Source organism: Dipodomys spectabilis, unplaced genomic scaffold, assembly GCF_019054845.1.
Source record: "Dipodomys spectabilis isolate Male_0828 unplaced genomic scaffold, ASM1905484v1 ptg000136l, whole genome shotgun sequence".
NCBI lineage: Eukaryota > Metazoa > Chordata > Mammalia > Rodentia > Heteromyidae > Dipodomys > Dipodomys spectabilis.
Window position 1 is genome coordinate 11,069,102 of NW_024870813.1, and position 12,144 is coordinate 11,081,245.

Here is a 12,144-nt window from a genome sequence, read left to right on the forward strand (position 1 = left end):
CTGGCTACAGCAAAGAGCTAGCTGGGCAGTGACTAAATGACCAAAGTAAACACAGGAGAGCAAATAGAATAGGCATAGAAAAAAGGCTTTTTGACATTGAAATCTAGACACAAGTATTAACAAAAAATGCAAGATGGTACATTAAAGAGACTCACCTTTTCAAAAGTATTAATCATTATACTATGACATTACAGGAAGGTTATATGAAGGTTACTCAGAAAATTAATAAAAGATAATTATGATGCTACAGTGAAGACATAGTAAGTAACTTGTTGATTGTCATATAAATAAATTTGTCATTTTATAAAATTTCCAAATAATTTCTACTTTTGTAAAATCTAAGTGTAGAACAGTAAAATGATCTTCCTGTAAGTTTTGAGAAGTTGCATAATAGAAACACAACCACAGGATAAAAGACAGTATGTACATATCTATGTATGTATTAATGTATGTAATATGAATGAATGAATGTAATCTTATGCTAATACAACTGGAGTCATGCTTCAAGTATTGTAATGGTTACCTAGCATGTACCAGGCCCTGAACTCAATTTCCAGTATTACAGGGGTGGGAGGGCAAAGAGAGGCTGAGATCTGGAGTACTGATGTTTAGGGCCATCTACAGTAGAAAAGTTCAGAAATGCTGATACAACTACAGAAATTCACTCTATCTTATAAAACAATCACAGAATTCCACTGACATTGCGATCCAAGAATGATCAGAATGAGAATGTAAATTTTATACAATATTCTGAGGATGCGATACAGTACAGTACAATTGATAAGGTTAAAAAATTTATTTTGAGGGCTGGGAAGGTGGCTCAGTGGTAGAGCGCTTGCCTTGCATGCATGAGGCCCTGGGTTCGATTCCAGAGCACCACATAAGCAGAAAAAAAAAGCCGGAAGTGGCGTTGTGGCTCAAGTGGTAGAGCGCTAGCCTTGAGGTGAAGAGCTGAGGGACAGTGCCCAGGCCCAGAGATCAGGCCCATGACTGGACCCCTCCCCCCAAAAAAAGAAAAATTTAACTTGGGCCGGGTGTCACACACACTCTTCATCATTCCTTTTGAGTATCAACTGTGGCATCAGGTTGTTTGAAAAACTTGTGGGAGCCGTTGGTGGCTCATGCCTATTATAATCATAGCTACTCAAGAAGCTGAGATCTGAGAATTACGGTTCAAATCCAGCCCGAGCAATAAAGTCCGTAAGACTCTTATCTCCAATTAACCACTAGAAAATTGGAAGTGGTGCTGTAACTCAAGTGGTAGAGCACTCAAGAGCTGAAGGACAGCACCAAGGTCCAGAGTGCAAGCCCTACAACTGACCAAAAGATTGCACAGTAGTACCACATAAACAGAAAAAGCCAGAAATGGTACTGTGGCTCAAATGATAGAGTGCTAGCTTTGAGGAAGGGACGTGTTCATGCATTCATGCCCCAGAACTGGTTTAAAAAAAAAAAAAAGATGGTAATAATTTGGAGCATTTTAATCTTTTTTTTTTTTGGGGGGGGGGAGAAGGGGCTGGTCCTGGGGCTTGAACTCTGGGCCTGGGCACTGTCCCTGAGCAATTTTTGCTCAAGGCTGACACTCTATCACTTGCGCCACAGTGCCATTTTTGGCTTTTTCTGTGATTAGTTGATGATAATAAGAGTTTCATGGACTTTCCTTCTTAGGTTGGTTTCCAACTGTGATCCCCAGATCTCAGCTTCCCTGGGTAGCTAGGGTAACAGGTGTGAGCCATATCAGCACTCAGCCTAAATTTTTAATTTTTACTGAAATTTAGTCTAATAAATGACTCCACAAATACCTTTTTAAATTTTAAACTACCGTACCAATGATGTAAGTTGACAAGACAATTGACAAAGCTATATAAATGTAAGGAAGGTAATGAAAAATTTAGAAATATTTTCTATTTTTACATTCCTAAAAAGAATACAGTAGACCAAAGTATTTTTCGCACTACATAAAATTGATTCCTGGCAACCTAACAACCTATTTTACATTGAATATTCTATAGTAAGTGTCAGTTATTTAATTAAAAATTGACATAAAATTGACCAATTATTTAAAAATACATTATAGAAATTTTTTTCTTATTTATGAAAATGATTAACCGTGAAAAGGCCCCATGTATGCCAGATAAACATGGTGCCTAGCTATTGAAGGAGGCATAGATATGGGGAGACACAATTCAAAGCCAGTCTAAAGAAACAAATTCTGGAAACTACTATTTCCAGTTGACCAGTAAAAGTCAGACTTAAGGGATAACTCAAGTGGAAGAGGGCCAGTCTTGAGCAAAAAAAAAAAAGTCAAGTTGATGAACTGAAATAAATTGAGATATTGAAATAAATAAATGTGTATATATGTGTGTGTATATATGTAAATACATATATATGTACGTATATATTCTTAATATGTCCTGTCTCCAACCAGTGTGTGTGTGTATGTGTGTGTGTGGGTGGTGGTGGTGGTGGTGGTTATGGTACTTGGAATTTGTTCTTGCCGGGCAATGCAGCCCGAATTGTCTTTATTTTTAGAATAAGGTCTTGATGATATACCTGGTCCATTCAAGACTGCAATCTTCCTATTTACATTTTCCACATAGTTAGAATGACAGGTGCCACTACAAACAGCTATTGATGGGGATGGGGTCTTGTATTTATGACCAAGCTGTTCTTAAACTTCAAGTCTTCCGATCTTTACCTCTGGAATAACTAGGATTACAGAAATAAGCCACAAATATCTAGCCTCACAGAATAATCTATTTGAATGCTATATAAAACTCTATTTGTACCCTTCTTTATAGAAGACTGAGGAAATCTGACTTCATTTATTACTAAAATGAATGACTTTGATTTTAAGTGACAGATTTAGAAGTGGGAACTCCATCCAATAACAAAAAAATATATTAAAATAATTCAAAACAAAAAAGAATGCTTAGGACACAATTTTTTTTTGACCATCAACAAAGTAGAAATTTACTGTTATCTCATGTAATCACGGTCTGAAGGTAGGCTTTCTGGAAGATCCATGGTTATCAAGGACTTAGACTCTTCCAAATTCACTGCTCTGTGACATCCATCACTTTGTAGTCCTTGAAGGCTGCTGTAGTTTCAGCCATCATATCTTTTTTTTTTGATATGTACATTTCTTTTGTTTTGCATAGCATCAGCTGTTCCCTCTTTCCCACTTGTTCCCTCACTCCCATTGCTGCCATTGTGTTGCTTAGTTCATTTTGGTCAATGTAGGACACAATATCTAGAGATATGAAATTAAAAAATTTTTTTTTGGTTAGCCAGGGGACCTGAACTCTGGGCCTGGGTGCTGTCCCTCAGCTCTACAGCTCAAGGCTAGCACTCTACCACTTGAACCACAGTGCCACTTCCAGCCTTTCCTGCTTATGTGGTGCTGAGGAATCGAACCCAGGGCCTCATGCATGCAAGGCAAGCACACTACCACTGAGCCACCCTCCCAGCCCTGAAATTAAATATTTTTTTAAAAATTTAAATAATTTTTAAGTGGTACCTTAAAAATTCTTGGGATATAAATAAATATTTCAGAAAAAAGAGAATGATAAAGATGATAAAAGGTGAAAGAAAAAAATTAAAGAACAGAAAAAGCTCTTTAATTTTTAACACATAATATTTCTACTAATCTATAACAAAACAAACACTACCTGAAATAAGAGTTTATAATCATATTCAATAATGTAGTGTCAACGGAAATCAAGTTTGGAAACCAGTGTAAGCAAAAAAGTCAGCAAAGCATCAATCTAATCAATAAGGCTGTTAGGGGTATGTGTATCTGTTATCTCAGCTTTACAGAATGTGAAATAGGAGGTAGACCCAGGCATAAATGCAACAGCTTATTTAAAAAGCAATTAGAAAGTCAGGGTCTGGTGACTCATTCCTGTAATCCTAGCTAGTTAAGAGGCTGAGATCTGAGCATCACAGTTGGAAGCCAGTCCAGGCAGGAAAATCTTTAAGAGTCTTATCTCCAATTAAACACCAAAAAGTCATAAATGAAGGTGAGCTGCAGCTTAAGTGGTAGATCACAAGTTTTGTGCACCTAGTCCAGTGCCCAGGCACACAGAACCAGAGTGTGCTCGTGCTCGTGCGCTCTCTCTCTCTCTCTCTCTCTCTCTCTCTCTCTCACCCACCCCCTCCCCACACACACTGCAATTAAGGCTGGTAGTATGGCTCAAAGGGTAGAGTGTCTGCCCAGTAAATAAAAGGTCTTTCCAAAAATGGAGGAGGGGGAGTAGGGAGGAATGTCTACAAAATTACATTTCACAATCTCTAATTCTATCTCAGTGTACCTGGTTTACATTTTTACAGACATTAAAGCTACTATGGCATCCCAAACTCAAGGTAAAGAATAAGAATATGGGAGACTGACAGACAGACAGAAGAGTGCACATATGTGCATGCCCAAGAAAGATCTGAAGACCTCATATTGTGCTAACATTACCAGAGCACAGAAATAAACATCAATCATTTTAAACATCTCATAAGGCTAGACATGCAGGGGATAAGATATTTAATTAAAATCTTACAGAAAAAAATACAAAATTTTCAACTTCCTTAACAAAGTGTTCGTAACTGCCAAGCAGGATTTTTGATGGAGTTCTTTTCTAAACTTCTCATCTAAACAAATAATGAGTTTAAAACACCAGTAATTGTAAACAGGTTGTACTTATTAAGACCAAATGTTAATAGAATAACAGGGGGGTAATCCATAGGCAAATTGTAGGATTCAAAGCTTTGAAATCTTTACCACAAATGTTTAGTGAGCTTGAAAAAAACTCAGTTAAATGTCACTTTGATAAAAGCCAAAAGAACATGTGTTTATATTTAAGGATATTTTTTAAAGATGGAAAAAAGTAATAGTCATTCAAAACTAAAGTTAAACTATTAGTTTATAAAAATTATATATTTTTTTGTGGAGGGTGCCAGTCCTGGGGCTTGAACACATGGCCTGGGTACTCCCCTGGGCATTTTGGTTCAAGGCAAGCACTCTGCCACTTGAGCCAAGAGTTCAATTTCCAGCTTTTTTGGTGCTTTGTTGGAGATAAGAGTCTCACAGACTTTAATGCCCAGGATCCTCAGATTTTAGCCTCTTGAGTAGCTAGAATTACATGAGAAAGCCTTGGGTGCCCAACCAAAGAACCATAGTTTAAAGGTATTTCTCTAACCTCTATTTTTATTTTCTTTGGTAAGAAAAGTTTTAAGCATTGTTGCTTAGAAAAGGTCATATTCAACTCCAAAATGTTTAATAGTTTAATTGTTCTCATTTATAATTCTGAAGATGAAGTTTTCTGCACATGATAATCAACTGTACTATTAAAAGATACTTTGTATAAGACTAGATGATTAAACAAAATGACTGTTCTTAAATGCGTAAGGGCAATGTTTTTTACCCATTATAAAAGACAACAAAATTCACACCGAGTCAATTTACAAATATCTGCTGTTACATCTATTTAAGGCCATAGTTTTTAAGAGGCTTGAGTTTCTCAGATCATGGGAAAGTCCTAGAAATATATGCAATAGACACGAAGAGGAAAATAGTAAAGGAATAAGTAATTATTTTGTTCTATGAAACTTTCAAAAAGCCATTCATCAAAAAACTTATTCATCCAAGAACTGGGAACAAGAAGTTTTTTCTTTGTTGAAGAAAGACAGAAAGACAGAAAGACAGACAGACAGACAGACAGACAGAAAGAAAGAAAGAAAGAAAGAAAGAAAGAAAGAAAGAAAGAAAGAAAGAAAGAAAGAAAGAAAGAAAGAAAGAAAGAAAGAAAGAAAGAAAGAAAGAAAAGAGCCAGGTGCCAGTGGCTCACACCTGTAATCCTAGCTACTCAGGAGGCTAAGATCTGTAGATTGAGATTCCAAGACAGCCAAAAGTCCATGAGACTCTTATCTCCTAAACCTCACACACACATCTGCTGATTCTGAAGCTCAGGATAACCTCAAAATTCCCAGTGTGGGAGAACTAACAGAACAAATAGACCAGGATGAATTTTAAAAAACATTGTTAAGCAAGGAATGAAAAAAGCTAGAAGGTGTGAAGAATAAACTACTTAAAAACTGTTCAGACTGTATCATCTACCAAGGTGTTTAGCCTTTTTTCTCTGAGGCTGATCACAGCCTGGCAGAGAGCTGATCATTTTAAGAATAAAATCAAAGCTTATGTTAGGTCAAAGTTTTACTCTAGGGTGTGGGGAAGAACATATATCAAAACTAATCACATAGGGAAGCTCAAAATTCAGACTGATTTAATAAGACAGGACTGTGAAAGAGGGCAACAGGGGAAAAACAGTAGGTACTTTAACAATTATAAAACCAAACGATAAAAATGGAAACTGAGGGTAATTTTCCCTTAAGATCTTTGATGAACTTTAAATATTTGTAAGCAGATGGATAAAGAGTACACCTGATATCTCCAAGGCAGTTTGGAAAAGTGGGAAACTATTTCAGAGCTTTGGGAACAAAAATATCTCACTTAAAAGTTACAGAGGTCCAGGGTGCCAATAAAACCCTCATTGAATTAAGTAATAAGCCCTTCCCTCTCTATTAGACTCATAGAGAAAAGGGTGAAAACTGATAGAAAACACAATCTAAAATATTTACAGTTCTTATTTAAATAGTGTCTGGCAAATAATAAGCAACAGGAAGCAATATCAAGAGGTAAAATATTCTGGTTAAATATAGTTACATAAAAACTAAAAGAATAGGCCGGGCGCTGGTGGCTCACGCCTGTAATCCTAGCTACTCAGGAGGCTGAGATCTGAGGATCGTGGTTCAAAGCCAGCCCGGGCAGGAGAGACCTTGAGACTCCTATCTCCAATAAACCACCAGAAAACCGGAAGTGGCGCTGTAGCTCAAGTGGTAGAGCACTCGCCTTGAGCTGAAGAGCTGAGGAACAGCGCCCAGGCCCAGAGTTCAAGCCCCACGACCAACAAACAAACAAACAAAAAACTAAAAGAATAAATTAAAAAAATAAAAGAATGAAACTCAGCAATGTTTCAGACACTAAAATTAAGGAAAGCAACCTCAGACTAATTATGAGGAATATTTACAAGGAACCAAAACTATGCACACAAAAATGAAAGAAACAAATGAATAACTATTTCTTTAGTGAATTCAAATTTATTTTTAAAAGTTGGGCCAGGTGCTGGTAACTCATGCCTATAATGCTATAACTACTGAGAACTAAGGATCATGGTTCAATGCCAGCCTTAGCCAGAAGTCCATGAGACTCTTACATCCAATTAATCATCTAAAAGCCAGAAGCAGAGTTGTAGCTTAAGTGGTAGAAGGCTAGCCTGAATTTTAAAAAGCTCAGGGACAGCACCCAGGCCCTAAGTTCAAACCTCAAGGTGGACACTCAAAAAATTTAATAGTTGAATATGTGAATTAAAAATTAGTAAGGATACGGGTTGAACCATTATAATAATGAGACACTTTCAACAAGACACTGTTGAAAACACTTTACAGCTTGGGGGAGAGGGGAGTTGGGGACGGAGGGAAAAACAAAGGAGGGGGTAACATTGCTCAATAGGAAGTATACTCATTATCTTACTCATGTAACTATAATCCCTTTGTACAATTATCTTTACAATAAACATATATATATAAAAAAAATATAGTGGGGTGGAAAGGTGGCTCAGTCAGTGGTAGAGTGCTTGTCTTGCATGCATGAAGCCCCGGGTTCGATTCCTCAGCACCACATACACAGAAAAGGCCGGAAGTGGCGCTGTGGCTCAAGTGGTAGAGCACTAGTCTTGAGTTCGAAGAGCTGAGGGACAGAGCCCAGGCCCAGAGATCAGGCCCTACAACTAACAAAACAAAACAAAAAGTCTGTGAAAGCCGGGCGCCAGTGGCTCACGCCTGTAGTCCTAGCTATTCAGGAGCTTGAGATCTGAGGATCACGGTTCAAAGCAAGCCACGAAAAGTCCAAGCACTCTTATCTCCAATAAACTACCAGAAAACCGGAAGTGTCGCTGTGGCTCAACTGGTAGAGCACTGGTCTTGAGTTGAAGAACTGAGGGAGAGCGCTCAGGCCCAGAGTTCGAGGCTCACGACTAACAAAAACAAAAAAACCTATGATATTCTATGTTAAATTAACAAGCAAAATGTTGGGCTGGAAGCATGGTCCAGTGGTAGAATATCAGCTGTCAGGGAAAAATAACACAAGTTATTGAGTTCAGGCCTTTGAACACAAAAAAGGATATGCTGAATAGGATCAAAATAAAATGATACTCTATACCTGCCATACCAAGATTCAAAGATGGGTACAGTTACAGACATGCAGCAGAAGTGGAAAAATAAAACCCCAATTCTCTGCAATAGTTTAAATTTCTAATAGGGCTTGTAAAACCGTATCTTCATTGTAAAAGTAAAGTTCACTTTTGATACTACTGGTTCAATAATAAGCAACAGGGCTGGGAAGGTGGCTCAGTGGTAGAGCGCTTGCCTTGCAATGCATGAGACCCTGGGTTCGATTCCTCAGCACCACATAAGTAAAAAGAAAAAAGCCGGAAGTGGCGCTGTGGCTCAAGTGGTAGAGCGCTAGCCTTGAGCTGAAGAGCTGAGGGACAGCACCCAGGCCAAGTTCAGGCCCCACAACCGGATCCAAAAATAATAATAAGCAATAGATTCAAACATTTTGTATACTATAGCTGCTAATAAATAAAACAGTGAATAATCACAGGATTTAAAACCAATGTGTAGATTTTTCTAATTGAATCTTCTTTCTGCTCCACAAAAAATTTTGCTACTACCACACATCTTTGTGATTCTACTTCAGATTATATTGAATTCATATTTTCTCAAGTTTCTTTGAAAATATTTTTTCTGTAGATATTCCACATAGGGTTTTCATGAAGGGTAGTTAATTCTTCAGTCACTAACTTCAAACACATCAATGACTGAAATAAATATTGAATAAATGTTCGAAACATCCATTGACTCATCAAAAGCCAAAGAACACTACTTTAAACCATTATCCTCTTTAACTGATTATTGTTGGTCCTCAGTTCCATCAATAATCAGTTAATAGTTAACCCTAAGACCTAATGTCCTCAGATATCAGCATGAACTATTACCACGAAGATACTATATTTTTATATATTCTTATACAAATTTAATTTCATAAACACAATTGTTATAAGAAAACCATAACTGAAGCAGATTATCATTCTCCTTCCTTGACTAATTAGCCATTCAAAATCTTACTTTGTGCATGATCTTATTTTCATTTTGTGTATGTATACAAATAAATTTATATACATATAAAAATTCTGCTGTGGTGAAACACTGTGCTTACAATTTTTAGGAGAGTTGTTTTCCTGTCAAACTGGAATACTGCAGTTTCTCAAATCTGGTAGCAGACATTAATATATATATATTATATATATATATATATATATATGACATAACATATATAGCATGTATATAACATAAATAAAACTTTATAACATATATATATATGCTAGTTATATGTTTTTGGATAGAGAATAAAGCTATCTACTTTGACTTAACCAGGATATTCTCTCCTTTTCTTGTTTTACTATAAGTAATTAGTAATAATCTTTAAACATAAACATTGCTCAAATTCAGCAATTGAATGTTGTTCAATCATAACTACATCACTGAGGTTTGTTAAAACATCAAGTAGTAGCGTGAACCAATGAGAATGTCACCTGCAAGCTCTGTTATAACTATTCACCTATGCCACAGTATGTAGAAACGAGTCATCAATAACATCTAAAGGAATGTGTCTTTTAGTGAACATTAAATATTGAGACTGCAATATGAATTTCATATAATATTCAAAGGTCATGGACTATTCACATACACACATATTATTTTAAAAATTGAAAATCTTCTCTTGTGTCCAAGCTATAAAAATCAAGTGAAGGGACCTATTTACCTCAGATAAGTGAGTTCATTACTTGGTTCAGTTTACTCCCCTCTAACAGGAGCATAAAATTATTATTGTTGTTGTATCTATCTACGATAGAGGATTATGACAGAACTCATCAAAGATAACTCATCAAAGATAACAAACAGTTCAAGCCCCTCAACTCACAAGAAGAAAGATACAAAATAACTAATGTTTTAAGTTCATTTTATTTCTTCAAAAAAATATTGACTGTAACATACTCAAGGTACTCTTGTAGGTATTTGGAGCAAAATAATGATGCAGGAAACACAGGCTACATATTTTATTTCCTATGAGACTATAATATAAATGAAAAAAATAGCAACAAAAAGCAATGTTAAATAACTTGTTTTAAATTCAAACTTAAGTAATTTCAACCCAATATCATAAACACAAGGAATACTAAGTAAGCATTTGCCACGTTATACCTAAAATTAGGCACTTAAGATATTTATTGTGCATTCACAAAATTCAAATACTTTGTCAAGGGGGCTGGGAAGGTGGCTCAGTGGTAGAGCGCTTGCCTTGCATGCCTGAGGCCCTGGGTTCGATTCTCAGCACCACATAAACAAAAACAAAAAAAAGCCAGAAGTGGCACTATGGCTCAAGTGGTAGAGTGTTAGCCTTGAGTTGAAGAGCTGAGGGACAGCGCCCAGGCCCAGAGTTCAGGCCCCATGACCAGACCCCCCCAAATGCTTTGTCAAGAATTTAATTCCTCTTGTAAAGGATGAAGATCCTGATTTCACATGAATTAATGATACAAATATTAAGTTTTCTAATTATTGCCTATTGACAAATATTGCTCATTTTTATTATCTAATTTTCACTCTTTACATAGTAAATAAACTTGTACTGTCACTAATGGGCAATTATTTTTATTATTTAATTAATTACTTTGATTTCCTCATGCAAACTTTCTCATGAACAAAAACAATTTATGGGTCAAGCATCCATCTCAAGAATGTGTGTGTATGTGTGTGTGAGTGTGTGTGTGTGAGCATGTACTTGAACTCAGAACCTGAGGTCTCACTTGGCTTTTCACTAAAAGTTAACACTTTACCACTGGAATTATACCTCTACTTCTGGCTTTTTGGTGGTTAACTGAATCCTTACATCTTATCCTCCTGAATAAGGCTATAGGTATAAGTCACCAGCACTGGGCTTCAAGAATATTTTTAAAATGTATACAGTGAATCCAAGGAATGTAGAAACAAGAACATAATATAGAGGAGAGCTACATAAATAAAAATAGACATGTATGTTGTATGGATAAAAAAACTAAATCAAAGTTGGTTCTCTGAACAAGATAACACTTATGAATTATTACAAAGGTATTAGGAGAAATGAATAAGAATATGTAAACAAATTTTAACATTTAGTCAGTTTAATTAAAATGTATAACTATTAAGAAAACAAAATTTACCTAAGCTTATTTAAGAAATAAAAAGAAAAGTCTGAAAATCTTTTAACTACTTTCAACACAACATTTCATCAAAGAAAAACATAGTTCTAGATAGCATTACCAATAAATCCCACTAAACATTTAAGGTTATGGCCAAGAAAATACAATTAAAACTATAATGAGATAACAGCCCCACTCGTCAGTTCAGTGAAATTCTTTAAAAACAAAAAAAAACCAACTGAAAATAACTGGAAAAATTCAGAACTCTACGGGTAGATGAAATGTAACACTTTTAAAACTTTTTGGTAGTATTCCGTAAGACAATATTACTCAATAACCCAGTATTTCCATTTCTACAAATAATCATAGCAGAAATATATACACAAGAGAATCCTACAAGGCACATACAAGAACATTTAAAAACTAATATTTATAATCTCAAACGCAATCAAAATACTGGTAAACAGTACACTATAGTGTAAGTTGAGATGAATTCAGTGAACTAAGACAAAAAAACAAAAACAAAAACAAAGCAGTACTACATGTAACAAATACAAAAACATCACAAAAAAGTCAGAATTTTAAAAATAAAAGACACTATTCCCTTTATTAAAAATTATAAAACCGCAGTTAGTTTCTAGTGATAGAAGTCAAGATACAGGAAGAGAACCAACGATATTTCTGAGCTGCCAGGTAGTTTCTAGAAATGGATGCTAGTCAAACATGTAGGTTTACTCAGGGCCTGGGCACTTCCCCTAAACCTCTGTGTGCTCAAGGCTAATGCTCTACCACTTGAGCC

General features: G+C 35.9%; 1 protein-coding gene across 2 annotated transcripts in view; it reads right to left on the reverse strand.

Moving 5' to 3' along the window:
* Positions 1-12,144, reverse strand: part of Adk (adenosine kinase) — a 411,200-nt gene that overhangs the window by 294,438 nt on the left and 104,618 nt on the right. The window lies entirely within an intron of this gene.